Here is a 16,341-nt window from a genome sequence, read left to right on the forward strand (position 1 = left end):
CTGTCTTTAGTAGAATGTACTTAGAAGGGCAAGAGTAGATGAAGGAAGACAAGTTGGAAGTGTTTGCAAGAGATGGCAGATTAGAGCAGGGCAGAGAATAGGGATGGAGATTTAAAGAAGAGGATGGATTGGAAGACTCTTTAAGATGCAGAAATATTAAAGTAGGGATTACAGTGGTGTTTCTTTGTGTATGAAAAGCAGCTGGTGCTATTTTAACATCTGACTTGCTACACTGCATCAGAAGGAATTACAGTATCTCATTTCTTCTAGAAAAGAGAAGGTGAAAATTAATGCCTTTGGTTGCAGAGTGTGAAGTCCTGGTAAGCTATTTATCTTTTGCTGAAATTTGAAGGCTTGGAGTAAAATCTTATTTATTAATTCAGGAAATTATTTAGATTTTAAAAAGATTATAAAATACATAATTAGGAGGGAGGAGGAGGATTGTAGAGGTCAGAACTAAGCCAAATACTCCATGAGGACCGCCATCCTCTTAGGCTTCCCTCTTGTCTTACTTTCATAGAAAGGAAACATCTGCTCTATAAGGTATTTGGATATACCAAAACAAAACAAAATTTTTTTTAAAGAAATGGAAAAGGAGATAGACCTCTACGCTTGAGGACTTTATGTTTAATTGCAAAGACACAAGATTAGACAGAAAACATTAAACAATTTGAGAATGGTAAAAGACAAAATTCAAAGCATGTAAAGGTCACTATGGATAAGAAAAGCTTCAGGGAGGTATGTCTCTAACCAGGTCTTGATGGAATTCAGACTGGTAGAGAGAAAAAGAACATTCTATGAGAAGGGAATTGTCCTAATGAAGGCACGTCATTTATCATTCATCTGATCATCTAATATTTATTGAGCACCTATGTATATGATTTTTGGCATAAGGCAAAGAGACAGGCTTTTGCAAAGTAAAGAAGTGTAGGATAATTCCTTTGGAAAGGTGAAGGCTTTTTGTCTTGCTGTTTCCTCAATGTGACATGTTCTCACCTCACAGCCACTGCACACGCATTCTCTCAAGAATGCCTTTCCTGATCTCTGCCTCTTCCTGTGGGACTTGGCCCAGACCCAACATCACTTCCTCTACAAAGCTCTCCTTCACCTGAGGTTGGGCAAAGTGGCCCTTACCAAAAGCTAACACTGCAAAGCTTTTCTTAGCATCTGGGAGGAATTTTTCCAATGGAAAGATGAGCAGAACTGAACTGAGGAAAGAAGAGGAACCCCTTCCCCTGCTTCCCTCCATCTTTGTCTCTGGGCATATATGGCAAATAAAACAGAGTCATGTCTGGAGATAACAGGTTCGTAAGGGAGACAGATATGAAACAGATAACCACAAAAATGTCAATTATAAATTATGAGAAGTGCCATGAAGGAGAAGTAGCTATCTTTTGTGAGAAGGAATGAGAGGCTGGGAGGTCAGCAAAGACCTCATTTGGTACAGTGCCATTTATGTGGTGTTTATAAGGAGGGGGGCAGCTTAAAAACCCAGGGAAGAACAATCCAGAACGTGAGTTCTACAACAGATCGAAGGCCTGGGTGTCTGGAATTCAGTGAGCCAGGGAAAGGATGGCACAAGATGAGGAGGGAGAGGAAAGCAAGAGCAGCCCAGGGAGAAGACCGCATAAACCATGTAGAGGGGTTGGAAATTTGTTCTGATTACATCCGGAAGCCATTGGAGCATTTAAAGTAGATTTTTAAACAGTCATTCTGGTTTCCTGTGGAGAAACACTGGAGGGGAGCCAAGTGGAAATGGTGAGATTTCATGAGACAGAGGAGCCCTAACAGCCTGCAAGAAGTTAGGGAGAGCTAAATGGAGAGGATTAATAATGGTCCCAGACCATGAGTTCTATTTCATGTGAGGTAAGGTGGGGATAAGACCATGCACCATTCTGAAGACACCATGCAGGTTGTATTTTTTAATTCAAATAACATAGGCTGAAAATAAATGTGTTTTTTTTTAATGTGACTATATAAAAATTACAAACAAGTATTAAAAGTTTTTAAATGGAAAGTTGAGAGGACTATTTGCCTACAAAATCTCAAGATTCACAGCTTCAATTTAACTAATATATTAAGGACTTTTTAAATCAGTAAGAAAAGCACTAATAAGCCAGTGAAATAAATGGATAAATGACAGGTTTAAAAAATTTATATGAGAGGGTCACCTGGGTGGCTCAGCGGGTTAAGCCTCTGCCTTCGGCTCAGGTCATGATCTCAGGGTCCTGGGATCGAGCCCCACATCGGGCTCTCCTCTCTGCGGGGAGCCTGCTTCTCCCTCTCTCTTTGCCTGCCTCTCTGCCTACTTGTGATCTCTCTCTCTGTCAAGTAAATAAATAAAATCTTAAAAAAATTTTAAAAAATTATATGAGAAATGTAAATTGACCCAAAGAACCAATTTATAAATGTGAATCAAAGTAATGTAAAGTCAAGCAACGAGATTATTTTTAACCCATGAAGTATCAACAATGAATAAAACAATGAAGTGCCATGCTGGCAAGGGTATGCAGTGGCACAGAACACGCATTCGCTGCTACTGGGGTATAATTAACAGAACCTTCTGGAGGGCAACTTGGCAATCAGCACTAAGAGCTTCAGAAACACTCATTTGTTTTTACTTGACAAATCTACCTCCAGGAATCTCACAATAATCCACAATGTAAACAAAGATTTATGTATAAGGATAATCATAATTATACTAAGCATCACAAACATAGGGGGAAAAAAACCCTGTATCCATCAACAGAGGATTGCTTAATAGATTATGATGAATTTATGTTTTCATGGACAAAATGTTCACAGTGTCATGTTAAGTAAAAAGCTCTTCCTCAAAACAAAATAGGACATAAAACTGAATTCCATCCTCTTCAAAAGAGGCAGAGGCAGAGAGATGGGAAAACTATTAGGAGGACATAGACAATATGTTAAGAAGGGGTTGATTTTCATTTTACTTCCTTTAGCTACTTTTCACCAATTTTCATGAGCATTTACATTTTAATGATATTAAAAAAAAAACAATACATTATTAAGCAGAAAGATATTTAGAAGGGAAGGAATAAAACTGAAAGAAGACACTATGGCCCAAGTGAGTAAGAACACTATTTTTTTTTTTAAAGATTTTTTATTTATTTATTTGACAGAGAGAGATCACAGATAGGTAGAGAGGCTGGTGCAGGGAGAGAGAGAGAGGGAAGCAGGCTCCCTGCCGAGCAGAGAGCCCGATGTGGGACTCAATCCCAGGACCCTGAGATCATGCCGAGCCGAAGGCAGCGGCTTAACCCACTGAGCCACCCAGGCGCCCCAGAACACTTTTTAATAATAGTGAGGAAAGTGACTTCCTGTCTTATTTACCTAGGGCTGAACCGTTTCCGCTCCCACCACTTGCTGTGCTCTTTCTCACCTCTGGTTTTCACTGCCTGGAGTATGTTCTCTTCTTGGCCTGGCTAATTCCCCCTGTGCTTCCTCTGCCCTCCCTGTCCCTCACCTCACTCAGACTCCCTCACACTAGCTGTGGTGTCCCTGCCGTGGTCTCCCATAATGACCACAACACCCACCTTCATAGACCTTACACTTCATTGTTAGGCCTAGTTTATTAGCTTTTGTGTACCATGAGGGCAATGGACTGTCATTCCTGCTTGCTATGGTATCTCCAGTGACCAGTATAGAGTTTGGGACAAAAACAGGGCCTCAATAAAAACTTCAGAGTGAATACGTGGAAAGGGTCAAAGAGATGTGCACAAAAGAGATCATCAGTGTTCTTTCAGAAAGAGGTTTCACGAAAGTAAAGGAAAGGGAATGGATCATCAGGTGGCTGAGAAGGAGGCCGGTGGTGAGGAAATGTGTAGAGATCCACTCACAGCTCCCACAGCACTTCTCTACCAATGGTTTTCCCATTCTCGGTCTCTCTCCATCACATCGCCCTGTTTTATTTCTTTAAAGCACTTATCAGCATCTGAAACTATCTTGTTTTATTGGTTTAATGATGTCTTATAGTCTGTATCCCTAAGTATAACCTACATTAGGACAGGGAACATGTAAATTCATGTTGCCACTGTATTTCCTACTGCCTTCAACAGCGCCTGGTCCAGAGTAGGTGCTCCACAAATATTCGCTGTTGAGAGTAAGTCCTGTGTATACTTGGAGGAAGTGAGGAAGAAGCTAGTAGAGATGAAGAAATTAGAAATGTTATACACCAGCAGGCAAATAGGTTTCATTTCTAATACCAACCCTGAATGCTTTGTAGCCACCACCTAGAACCCTGTCCTGGGATTCTGAAGTTTCTTCTGGATTTTATAGGAAATAATGCCATGATTGATTAGCAATGTCTGCCGTGTGTATAAGAAGGGGCAGTTTAGTGACTTAATAGGATTTTCTGTATTCCAGTGTGCATTGCTTCAATTCTCATCTTCACACATGGACACTATGCTCAGGATATGGCCGAGACCGAGTTAATATATAGGTATTTGGGTGTGTGTGTGTGTGTGTGGCTTTTGGAACCAATGCAAGATGAAGAGCATAAATACTTTCTATACCTTACATTTTTTTACATCTTACGTACAGCTTACTAATTTATTCTTTAATAAGATTTGGATGTATGTGTGTGTTCAATAGATGGGAGAAGGACATGAAAGTATTTCCTTATCTTAATCTCCTCTCTTTCATACTTTGATTGCTTGATCTTTTTGGTGATAACAGAATGGTAGCTAATTCTGGGTAAAAATTCATTAACAGGCCCCCGGCCAGCAGCAAGTAGAGGTGATAACAGTACCAGATGAAAGTGGAGGGGAAGCTGCAGGTGAGTTGTTTTTGTTCTGATACTTGCTGTCTCCTTTTCTGCTTGGAATCTGCAAATCTCTTACTCCCTGGGCTAATTATTTCCTCTTGAGAACAGTAAGGCCTTTTATCAAGATGGCCACATCCCTGTGTGTCCTGGCACACAAATGATGAATAATGGGACTGATTAACCCAGTGACCTTCATGAATGATAAAAGGGGAATATAAAGATGTGAGGTCTCGCCTGCTCTAAGAATCAGCTTCTCACTGGACTTCTCAGAGGCATACTCCTTTATAACTAGAACACTGTACTTACTTCTTGTCTCTCTCATGCATCATGCTATCCTGAAATGGGTTTTAAAACCCAGGATAGAGTGCTTGACCCACAGGCTCTCCATAAGGATTAGCACAAGCCATTTAATAGTGTTCAGATTAACCTCTGGGCACCATGAGTCGTCACAGTGTTGCAACTGTCAGAGCCCTAGGTTCTGAGGGCCTGACACCACTGCCACGTCCACGTTTTACTCTGAGTAAGTGCTTGCATTGATCTTCCCCTGAACCAGTGCCAGAGAGGAAGCAAGGCTGGTTCTCTGTTTGGAAGTGGCTCAAGCAGCAATTACAACCACTTTGGGGGAAAAGGGCCAAAAAGCCATTGTCCCACACAGTGTCTTTCCTCTTCCTTCCTGGCCCTGTCTGGGACCAGCCTCCCTTTGGATCCCTCATTTGACCTCAGGAGTATCTCACTATAGTGGGTCTGCAGTCAACTCAAAGTGCAGCACTGTGCCAGGTGGAATAATGGCTCTATCACAGACATCCATGTCCTTATTCCCAGAACTTGTGAATATGTTAGATTATATGATGTCATGGACTGATATGTGTCCTCACCAAAAAAAAAAAAAAAAAAATCATAGGTAGAAGCTCATGATATAAGAAATATATACTTGGTCTTTGTCCCTAGTTCTTGGCACAGAGCTTCTAAAACTCTTGTAATTTCCAGAGTGGTGAGGATGACAGCAACATCTTTTGTTATAACATCTGGACTTAGTCCCCAGCTCCCAAGGCAAGAGCTACTAAGTCCCTTAGAACCTTCACACCAGTAAGAATGTCTCTCGGTATGTTAATGAGATGACTGGTGACTGGGAGCCCCTTCCTAGTGTCAGGATGGGAGCTGGTCACTAGAAAGACCAAGCCATGAACTTTTAGCCCTCCTCTCTACCATCACCTCCATCCTGACCTCTGGGAATGGGAGACTGCCTGGAAATTGAGTTTGTAATCGATCATGCCTGCATGATGAAACCTCTGTTAATAGTACAGTGTTCAGAGAGCTTCTGGTTTGGTGATTGTACCCAAGTGCAAGTAGGTGAGTGTACCCCCACTCCCCAGGAACAGAAGCTTGCACGCTTGGGACCCTTCTGTAGCATAATCTGTGCATGTCTTTGTCTGGCTGTTCATTAATATCCTTTATAATAAACTGGTAAATGTAAAGACAATATTTCCCTGAGTTTTGTGAGCCTTTATAGCAAATATTGAACCTGAAGAGGAGGTTGTGGGGGCCCCTTCCAGCTGCTTGGTCAGAGCATGGGTGACAACTTGGGATCCACGTGAGTGGTATCTGAAGTAGAAGCAGTCTTGTGGGACTGAGCTCTTAACCTACGCAGTCTGCCCAATTCCAAGAATGTCGGGATTGAATTAAATTGTAGGACACCTCATTGGTACCTGGAGAGTTGGAGAATTGCTTCTTGGTGAGTAAAACGCCATGCTTTTGGTGTCAGAGTATTCTAAGTAGAGTTTTGTTTTTGTTTTTGTTTTTGTTTTTAGCAAGCCCTAACCTTCGATGTGACCTTATTTGGAGATGGGGCTTTCAAGAAGTAATTAAGATTAAATGAGGTCATAAGGGTGGGGACCTACTCCCTTGGACTGGTGTCCTTATAAGAAGGGACACCAGAGCTCCTTCTCTCTCTGCCCACAGACTCAGAGGAAAGGTCATGAGAGGAGATAGCGGGAAGGCAGTTGGCCATCTGCAAACCAAGGAGAGAAGCCTCACTAGACCCCAACCCTGCTGGCCTCTTGATCCTGCACTTTAAACCTTGAACTTCCAGAAGTGTGAAAAAATATATTTCTGCTTTTTAGACCACCCAGTCTGCAGTATTATTTTATGGCAGCCAGAGCAGACTAATATACATGACATTGAGGGCTTAAAGGCACAGATGGAATTAAGGTGGTTAATCAACAGACCTTAAGATGAGGAGAATATCCTGGACTATCCAGGGAGGCCCCATGTAATCTCAGGGGTTCTTGGAAATGGAAGGAGGAGGCAGCAGGAGAGAGTCAGAGGGAGCTATAACTATGCAGGCTGGGGTTTTTAGGAAGAAAGCCACGAGCCAAAGAATGCAGGTGACCTCTAAAAGCTGGAAAGGGCAAAAAATGTATTCTCTCCCCTTAGAGCCTCCAGAAAGTAATGCAGTCCTGCTGACATTCTGATTTTACCCCAGTGAGACATGTATACTTTTAACCTACAGTACTCTAAGATAACAAACCTGTGTTGTTTCAGGCCATGAAGTTTGTGATAATTGGCCACCAAGAGAAGATCAATGTTAACATGTTAAGGCATAATACCTATTAACATTTTCCAAATAATACTTTGGATATACACATATATTTCGGATTCATTTCCTCCTGAAAGAAAAATTGCTGTAGAGAATAATAAGGTGACAAAGTACATTCAGTGTATAATCCAAATAAGCTGCAGGCCAGAAGAGCATATAACTCGTACTTCCACGTTATTTTACTTTCTTTGCTATGACTAAAATAACTCACGAGAAGCAAAAACATGAAAGGACTCTATACGTAAATGCAATTCGCTATTTGAACAGAGCAAAATTTAAAGCAACACAATACCTGTCTGCAAAGGAATAACAGCGAATCGCTCCTTTAGCAATCATTGTGTGTGTGTGTGTGTGTGTGTGTGTGTGTGTGAGAGAGAGAGAGAGAGAGATTAATTGATTACCTGGGATCATTTGTGGTTTCAGGATGCCCATACTGAAGGCAGCTTCTCAATACTGTATTTTAAAGAATGGCTTCACCCTTCTTTCTGGCTTTTCTATCCTCTCTTGTCAGTAGTCTGTTTTCATTAGTTGTTAAACTACCCCTTATATCTACATGGATACCTGAAAAGGCCTTTCTTAGTATGGATCAACTCTCTAAGTTCTCCTGGTTCTTAATATTTCGTCATTTCTGGGAAAATAGTAAAAGAGTGTTTTTGGTCATGTGGACACACATTCTCCCTTTTACAACGGAAGGACATGAACCTCTCCCTCAGCCCTCTCTGTTCTCTGGCCCCCATCCTGTTTTAGATTCCTATCGATTGCTTGCATTTACTCTTTTAACACCTTCCTTAAGAGCTCTTGCTTGCAGCTTTAGGCATTAATGCTTTTTAAAGTTTCCTTGTCACAGAACATATGTTTTAAAGAACTTTCAAAGAAAATATCCATCTTTAAAATTGAGAATTAAGATGATTCTGTGCTTGTAGGCAGATGTAAATATTGTAGCTCTTCTCTCCGGAGTATTTTTAAGTAGTGCTAGAAGTTTTAGCCATGGTTAGAACTGGTTCATGCAGCTGACAGTTTTAATGATATCCCGAAGTCCCTTTACTCTGAACTTATTCTGTATAAAGGGTAGCACAGAACAATGATCCAATTGAGAATATGCCTTCCTCTAATTTTTACATCTCACTTATTTCAATTTCAAGACAGAATTTGGCTGAAGTATTGAGGATTTCCTTATGGTTCTGAGTTCTTTAAAATGTTGATACATATATTTCCAAACATGACCTCACTGGAGAGTCAGTATTTTGGGCTAACCATTAAACAAGGTTCACAAGCTTATTTAAAAAAAAAAAAAATCATCCTACAGCCAAATTAAAAAAGAACCGTGTGCACAGAGCTACTTGGCTTACTGTCATTGGTTTGCCTGTTATGACATCAGGTGATAGTTTCACTATATTTTTCTATTCCTGCTCTCAGGCAAATGAGCATTTTGTTGAGACAATCATATGAATGTTTACATTTTTGTTCTCTGACATCAGCCATTCATGGAAACCACCTGGGTATCCCAAATCTGTATTTATGGCTTTACTCTGTTATGATTGTGCATTAGTCATCCACTAAATATTCACTGAGTGCCTTTGTTCACCATTACTCTTAGTGCCTAGGACAGAAATAAAAGGTAACACTAATGTTTCCTAATAATCAGGAGCATTAATTATGTGCCAGGCCCTCCCTGTTCCTTCCAGCCCTATGATGTAGTTAGTCTTGTTATCCCCATTTTAGAGATGGGGAAGCTAAACCATAGTAGGAGGAAGTCACTCACCCAAGGCCTCAAAGCTATGGGTATTAGAGCAGGAACATGAACCCAGGCTTCTCTCTCCAGATTCCGTACTTTTTACCACTAGGTTTATAAACCTAGTTGCTGAGTGAGTGACTGAATAAGGCACTAATGGTTCCCACATGTTTCAAAATGGAGTGAAAACTAGACCCTAACATGAAACTTTCTGGCCTGTTTAGGACCACTCCATGTTCCGTGTCCAGATTCACCTCTTCAGAAAACAGAAACAGCACCACTCCACTACACCGATACGAGATTTCTGCCAACAGTTTTGAACCCTGGGCCAACTTGGTTCTGACAGCACCACTGACCTGCCACCAAGGATGTTGTGAGGGGTCAGGAATATCTGCAGACCATTTAAGGAATGGGTGAAAGACTCCGGAGGTATGGAAATTCTTATTACATATAACAATTATTACTCATACAATGTTACCACATTTCTGACATCTTTGCTCTGGATATACTGTGTACTTTGGCCGAGGAATGAGTCTGCAAAATAGTTACAAGAGCAGATGTGATTGCTAAGAATATAGAATTGACCTCCATGGAAAACTGATAGAGGCCTGGAATGCACACTGATGAGGCTTTTGATGAAGGTCTTTCAAAGTATGGCATGCATGCACTTCAAGTAGAAGATCATTTTAATGACTTTATAGTCATTCTTCACACAGAGCATCTTTGTAAGGAATTGGAAAATCCTGAATAAGCTTTGATTTGTAATACTGTTTTTCACCTGTATAATTGTAAACCTGTTGATTCTCAGAAGGGCCATGGGTGATCTAAGCAAGTTTAAGTTCATGCCAACTCCAAGGCGTGACTAGAGAGGAGGGGATGGAAAGCACCTTTTATTGAGTGCTGTGTGCCAAGCTCTCTGGTTAGGGACCTGACCATCACCATTTTATTTAATCTTCAAAACAGCCCTGGCAGGCAAATATCTGTATTTTATACGTGGGAAAAAGTAAGGTTCAGAAGGTTCATGTAACTCCACACCTGGTAAAAGCTAGAACCAGGATACATTTCCCCATCTGTCTCTTCTCATAGATAATGCCACAACCCCACTAGTTGACTAACCGGTCCGGAGGTCGGTGAAGGCCTCCCAGGGGAAACAGTGTTTGAGCAGAGCCTTTCAACCTGAGGAGGAGGACTCCAGGTGACTGAGGAGAGCAAGGGCATTTCAGGAGAAGGAAAGGAAGTGTCAAAGAGCATAATGTGCACAGAGGACCAAAAATAGCTCTCCCACCAAGAACAGCGTGTGTTTCATGAGGCTTGTAGGAGATTCAGTTGTAAAGGCAGGAGATCTCAGAGGCCCACCAAGTACCGGGTGCAGCCACACACTTACAGAAACTAGAATGCCTTCTCCCCCAAGTTCCCACTGATCAGAAGAAATAAGACGGGAATGACCAACAAATGTTTCCTGAGATGGCTTCTTAACTTCCAGCAACTTCCAGCTAACTTTTAAGCTCTGATTCCTCCTAGTCAACATTCCGTAAGTGTTACTGACACAGTCCACTTGGCCCAGAGAATGGAAAAGATGCTAGGCTTCTTGCTTTCTAGAGGTTGGTGGCATCATTTCACATACATCTGAATCTATCCTCTTTAACCGAAGTTGTAGAAAGAATGCACTTTAACAAATTTGAGGATCTTTCATTCAACTAAGCTCCATGAAAATAGAAACTGCAGATTTCTAGTATATTACTGAATCACAGGTCCCTAGTACAAAGCAGTTTCTTAAACATTTCTTTTAAACAAATAGATTTTGAAAACGTTATCTCTAAAGTTTGTATGAAAAGTTTTATTCTTTTAATACACCTGATTTATAAATAATTCCTTATATATTAATATATTTGTAAATCTTTTTTTTTTCTTTTACAGTTTTTAAATATGCTCTTCAAGGAACCAAGAGCAGGGGATATTCCAAGGAAGGTGCACATATCAGAAGAATCTTTGTGTTATCTGAGAACTATACCATGTAATTTTGTCAGACAACATTGTATTTAAATTTTAAAACTCTGTCTGCTATAACGGGATGTCACCAAAGCTGTGATGTTTTAGATTGGTATATGTTTGTCTTCATCGTCTTCTTACTGATTTTTAAGTGTTTTACATATTTTAGTTGGTAGTGATTTCACAACAATCTCAGGCTCTTAGAAGTGTTCCCTTTTGCTAATGGGAAATGTGCTGGAGTTCTTAAGTTGCATTCCAAATACTTGGGAAAAAATATATAGTGAGCTCAACTGTGTGATTCAGTAAGTTTAGGAACAATTTATACCAAATTTCTTCTTCAGTACATAGTACCATTCTTTACAAAATGACTAAAATTAAGAGTTTTTAAATAACCTTTATTTAAGTGATAAAGTAATTGTGTATAAAGCTGGAAGCTGTGGTTGAGAGCCTGGAAATTCTTGCACAGAAATTCCTCTTGTATCTTCCCAAAATTTTATGGCTCTTAAATGTATCATTATAGTGTACAGTGCCTCCCAGCAACTGCTCATGGTAAAGCATTCATTTTATGTGTCTAGGGCAGGGAAGAAAGACTAACTGGACAATGTGGATGTGTGATATGGTAGGGAGAATTAGATCACTATGAAATAGCTTCCAGCATTACTATCCTAGGCATTCCATTGAATTCTTTTAGAGAGATGGAGGAAGTTCAGGAGAAAATGATCAGAATGATAGGAGAGGAGGACTAAAAATTCAATGAGGCATGGCTAATGGAAATAGAAATATTTGACCTGGAGAAGATAGGAGGATACAAAACTGGTTTTAAAATATCTTGACAGCTGACAAGTGGAAGAGAAATTAGCCTTGCTTGTATGGTCCCATGGCCCTATGTGCAAACTACATGGAGCCTTTTGCCCCCAAATAAGGTAGATATCACAAAGATGTCTAAAGATGCAATAGGGATTCTTGTTCAAGATGGCAGACAGGAGCACCTACATATACCTCTTTTCTGCTCCGAAACTGCACAGAAATATTAGTAAAGAGGAACAGAGAATACTAAAGACAGCTCTGGGGGCAGGAGAAAGGGCATCTGGAAACTAGAGATACAGACAAATCTCTTGAAAGTAAAAAATACTTGGAATTATATTAACAGATTAAATCACATTCACAGGAGAAGGCTGCAGTAGGGGCTGGAGCTATTTTTCCTGGCAGCAGACCCACAGAGGCTCTGTGGAGTGCAAGAGGGAAGCTGGAAGGAAATCAACTGTGGAATAACTGTGAGTCATAGCCCGCATTCCCCTTCCCTGCATCACAGGCTCAGGCTAAAACCAAAGGACTAATCTTTAAAATAATTGAGAAGAGTCTGTATGAGGAGGAGACCGAAAAGGGGTGATGCCCACCCGAAAGACAATTCTTCTCATCTGAGCTGGCAAATGGGAGAGGCAGCGGGTGGGGCATCCTGCTTCTTCCTCTTCCACCTCAAGGTCTGAGCAAAGCCCGCCAGTCAAAAGGCCCACCCATGTGGACAGAAGATGAGACCTAGGCAAGGAGGGCTCTCTGTATTAAACAAGCTGGTCTGCCTCAGTCATAAATATGAATTGATAGCCAAAGATCATCAAAATCTGAGGAAAAATAAGAATCAAAATACGGGTTGAAGTAAACTGACCCTGGGGGAAATAGGAATTCAGGAAATAGACATTATCTTTATTCTATTTAGTGTCTTCATAGAAAAAATGTTCAAAAAAAAAAAGCATTTGTAAAGCAAAAATACATGGGCAACAAAAAGAACAATCAATACCAAAATGAAAAATGAAAAAAAGAGAAAATGAAAAAAAGAAAAAACTGCCAAAGTTAAAAATTCAATGGAAAAGAAAAATGGAAGGAACTTCTCTGAATATAGAGCAAAAAGTTAGAGATGGAACATATAGGAGAAAAATTAAAAGATTAGAGGACAGTCCATAAGATCAAATAACCAAAGGATGTTTAGAATAGGTAAAGAGACAAAAGAGAGAACAAGAGAATTTTCTAGATATGAAGAAACAGGACTTCAGATTGTAAGGAGCTAGAGAATGCAGAAAAGGATGAATGAACAAACCTATCCCAAGACATGTTCTTGTGACATTTTAGACACAGAGAAGAGAGGGAAGCTTCTAAAAAACTAAAAGAATAGATCACTCAAAAATAAATGAGAATCCAACTGACATTAGCTAGATCATCAGTTCTAGATGCTAGGAAAAAATTAAGAATCATGTCTGCAAGATGTTGAGGGGAAAAAAATGTTTTTGAACCTCAAATTCTCTTACCTAGCCAAATATCAGTAAAAACTACGGCATTTTCAAACATGCAAGAGCTTGGAACATTTATCACTTACAGACTATTTCTGAAAGAATTACTCAGGTAAAACAGGAAAATCCAAGTAAGAGGAAATTACAGACTCCAAGGAACAGTGGATCTAACCCAGGATTGTAGTGAAAAGTAATTTGAGGCTGGCCTAGATAGCTATCAGTGCTAATTAGAATAATAAGTCAGAAGCTCTGTGAAGAATCTCTTTTAGGAGAATATGGATTTCTTCTTCTAACAAATAGAATGATTAAGAGGCTGGATTATCTTTTGAAAAGTCAAAGGTGCATTGAGTCATTAAGACATGGTGCCATCCTAACCCTCTCCAAACTTTAAAGTTCCGTTCTACTTCAAATAGCAAAGATTGATTGATAAGAGTTACATCTCCTCTATGGGCTTAATGGCATTACTTGGCTCTGCAGTCCCATAGAAATATTACTGTGAATACTACCTTTTAGATGTCAATGAAAACAATCAATTTATAGACAATGCATCAAAAATTAATTGTAATTGCAGAATAAATGTAAAAACAATAGTATACTGGAATCGAGATTTAGAAAGGGGTACAGAGGTAGAGGAAAATGAAGTGATGTTGGATTTCTTCATCAAACATTAAGGGAGTTAAGAGGTACTGTATCTATGTTTGAGGGGTCAAATACAGTGTTAAGCATACTGTTTACATTTATTATATTGACATCACACTGACGCAGAATAGCATGGCTGTTCTGAGCACAGACCCTGGAGCCAAAACACCTGGGTTTCAGTTCTTCTTCTACACTTCAACTTGGGAAAATTGTTTGTGTGTGCCTCCCTATCTACCTACCTATCTATCTACCTAACAACCTATTTTTCAAGTGCTTATATTAATCTGACACATTAAAAGTGAGTGCTTTTGATGATGATGATGATGATGATGATGATGACAACGATGGTAAAACATCAGAAATGACGATGTTAAAACATTGGAAAACAAAAGAACTAAAAATTAACATTAAATCTGCAGAGACTGGAAAGGAGAAGCCATAGTTTCAAAAAGTTTACTTACTCATATTTTTAAAAAGAGAGGTCAAAAGGTATTTAAAGTTGATCCGTCTAGAAATAGAGGCATAATCATAATCAGAGTTAGGGAGGCAATCCTCAGAAAAAAATAAAAAGAGACAGTTAAAAGTAGTTATTATTGGTGAGTGGAAGGCTGCAAGAAGGAAGAACGGCTTTTCTTTCTATCTTGTCCTAGTTGAGGGTTTTTTGGGTTATTTTTCTTTACCATACACAGGTATTAATTTTACTTAGTTTTTACCAATATTACTGATGTATACTTGACATAAAATAAACTGCACATATTTAAAGAATATAATTTGATAACTTGGGGACTTATGTGCACACCCTTGAAATTCTCACTGTAATCAAGATAAGGAAAAAATTCATCGTGCCCAGGAGTGTGCTCATGCCCTTGGTGTTCCCCTCTTCCCATTCCTCCCCACACGATCTCAGGCAACTGCTGCTCTGCTTTCTGTGAGAATAACGCAGTTTGCACTTTTTAGTATTTTATATAAATGAAATCACACTGTATATGCTCATATAACTTCTTTCATTCAGCATAATTATTTTGAGATTCTTTCACATTAAAGTGTGTATCAGCAGTTCATTCCTTGTCTGGAAAAACCACAAAGAACAAACTCACCAGTTAATGGAAATAAGGTTTTTTTTGTTTTTTGTTTTTTGTTTTTTAAGATTTTATTTACTTATTTGACAGAGAGAGATCACAAGTAGGCAGAGAGGCAGGCAGAGAGAGAGAGAGGAGGAAACAGGGTCCCTGCCAAGCAGAGAGCCCGATGTGGGACTCGATCCCAGGACCCTGAGATCATGACCTGAGCCGAAGGCAGCGGCTTAACCCACTGAGCCACCCAGGCACCCCTGGAAATAAGGTTTTTAACCCTAGTTTTTTACTATGACAAATAGAGCTGCTATAAATATTCACATACAAGTCTCTGTATGGGTGAAGGATTTCATTTCTCTTGGATAGATACAGAAATGAGGGAGGGGTGGGTCACATGGTAGGCATATGTTTAAATTTTTAAGAAACTGCCACACTGTTTTCTAAAGTGTTCAACATTCCCAGCAGCAGTGTATGAGTTTCAATTCCTCCACATTCTTGTCTTAGCAGAGACAATCTTTTTTTCAGCCATTCTAATAGAGTGGTGGTGATATCATATTGTGGTTTTATATTCCCTGGTGACTATCAATATTGAGCATCTTCTTTTTATTTTTTCCCTATATCTTCATTGGAAAAATATTCAAATGTTTGGCCCTTTAAAAAATACTGAGTTATTTTCTTATTATTGAGATTTGAGTGTTCTTTGTATCTTCTGTATATAGAGCCTTTATCAAATATATGATTTACAAATATTTTCTCCCAGTCTCTGGCTTTTCTTGTCATTCTCTTAACAGTGTCTTCCGAAGAACAGACATTTTTAATTTTGATAAAGTCCAGTCTTTACTTTTTTTTCAATTTATGGGTCATGCTTTTGGTGTTGTTTATAAAATCTTTGTGATTTTTCCCCTGTGCTTTATAGTTTCAGGCTTTATATTTAGGTCTGTGATCAAATTTTATTTAATCTTTATGGTGAGTATATGGTGAGATGTATGAAATTTTTTTTTTGCATATATGTATTCAATTGTTTCAACACCATTTGTTGAAAAGATTAGATTTTCTTCTTTTAATTACCTTTGCACTTTAATCAGATACAAGTTGTCCAAATATGTGTGGGTCTATTCATGGACTCTGCATTCTGTTCCACTGATCTATGTGTTTCTCTTGACTCCAATAGTACCTTATATTGGTTACTTTTATAATAAGTCTTGATGTATTAGTCTGTTTGGTATGCCACAGACTGGTGGCTT

General features: G+C 39.4%; 1 long non-coding RNA gene across 1 annotated transcript; it reads left to right on the forward strand.

Moving 5' to 3' along the window:
* The first annotated feature begins 4,731 nt into the window (after positions 1-4,731).
* LOC106005760 lies at positions 4,732-15,233 on the forward strand. The gene is made up of 3 exons (XR_001179365.2): positions 4,732-4,798; positions 9,339-9,543; positions 11,032-15,233. It is a non-coding gene; the product is annotated as an uncharacterized LOC106005760 (long non-coding RNA).
* The last annotated feature ends 1,108 nt before the right edge of the window (positions 15,234-16,341 follow it).

The sequence above is a fragment of the Mustela putorius genome, unplaced genomic scaffold, assembly GCF_011764305.1.
Source record: "Mustela putorius furo isolate JIRA1106 unplaced genomic scaffold, ASM1176430v1.1 tig00537227_pilon_pilon_pilon, whole genome shotgun sequence".
Taxonomy (NCBI): Eukaryota; Metazoa; Chordata; class Mammalia; order Carnivora; family Mustelidae; genus Mustela; species Mustela putorius.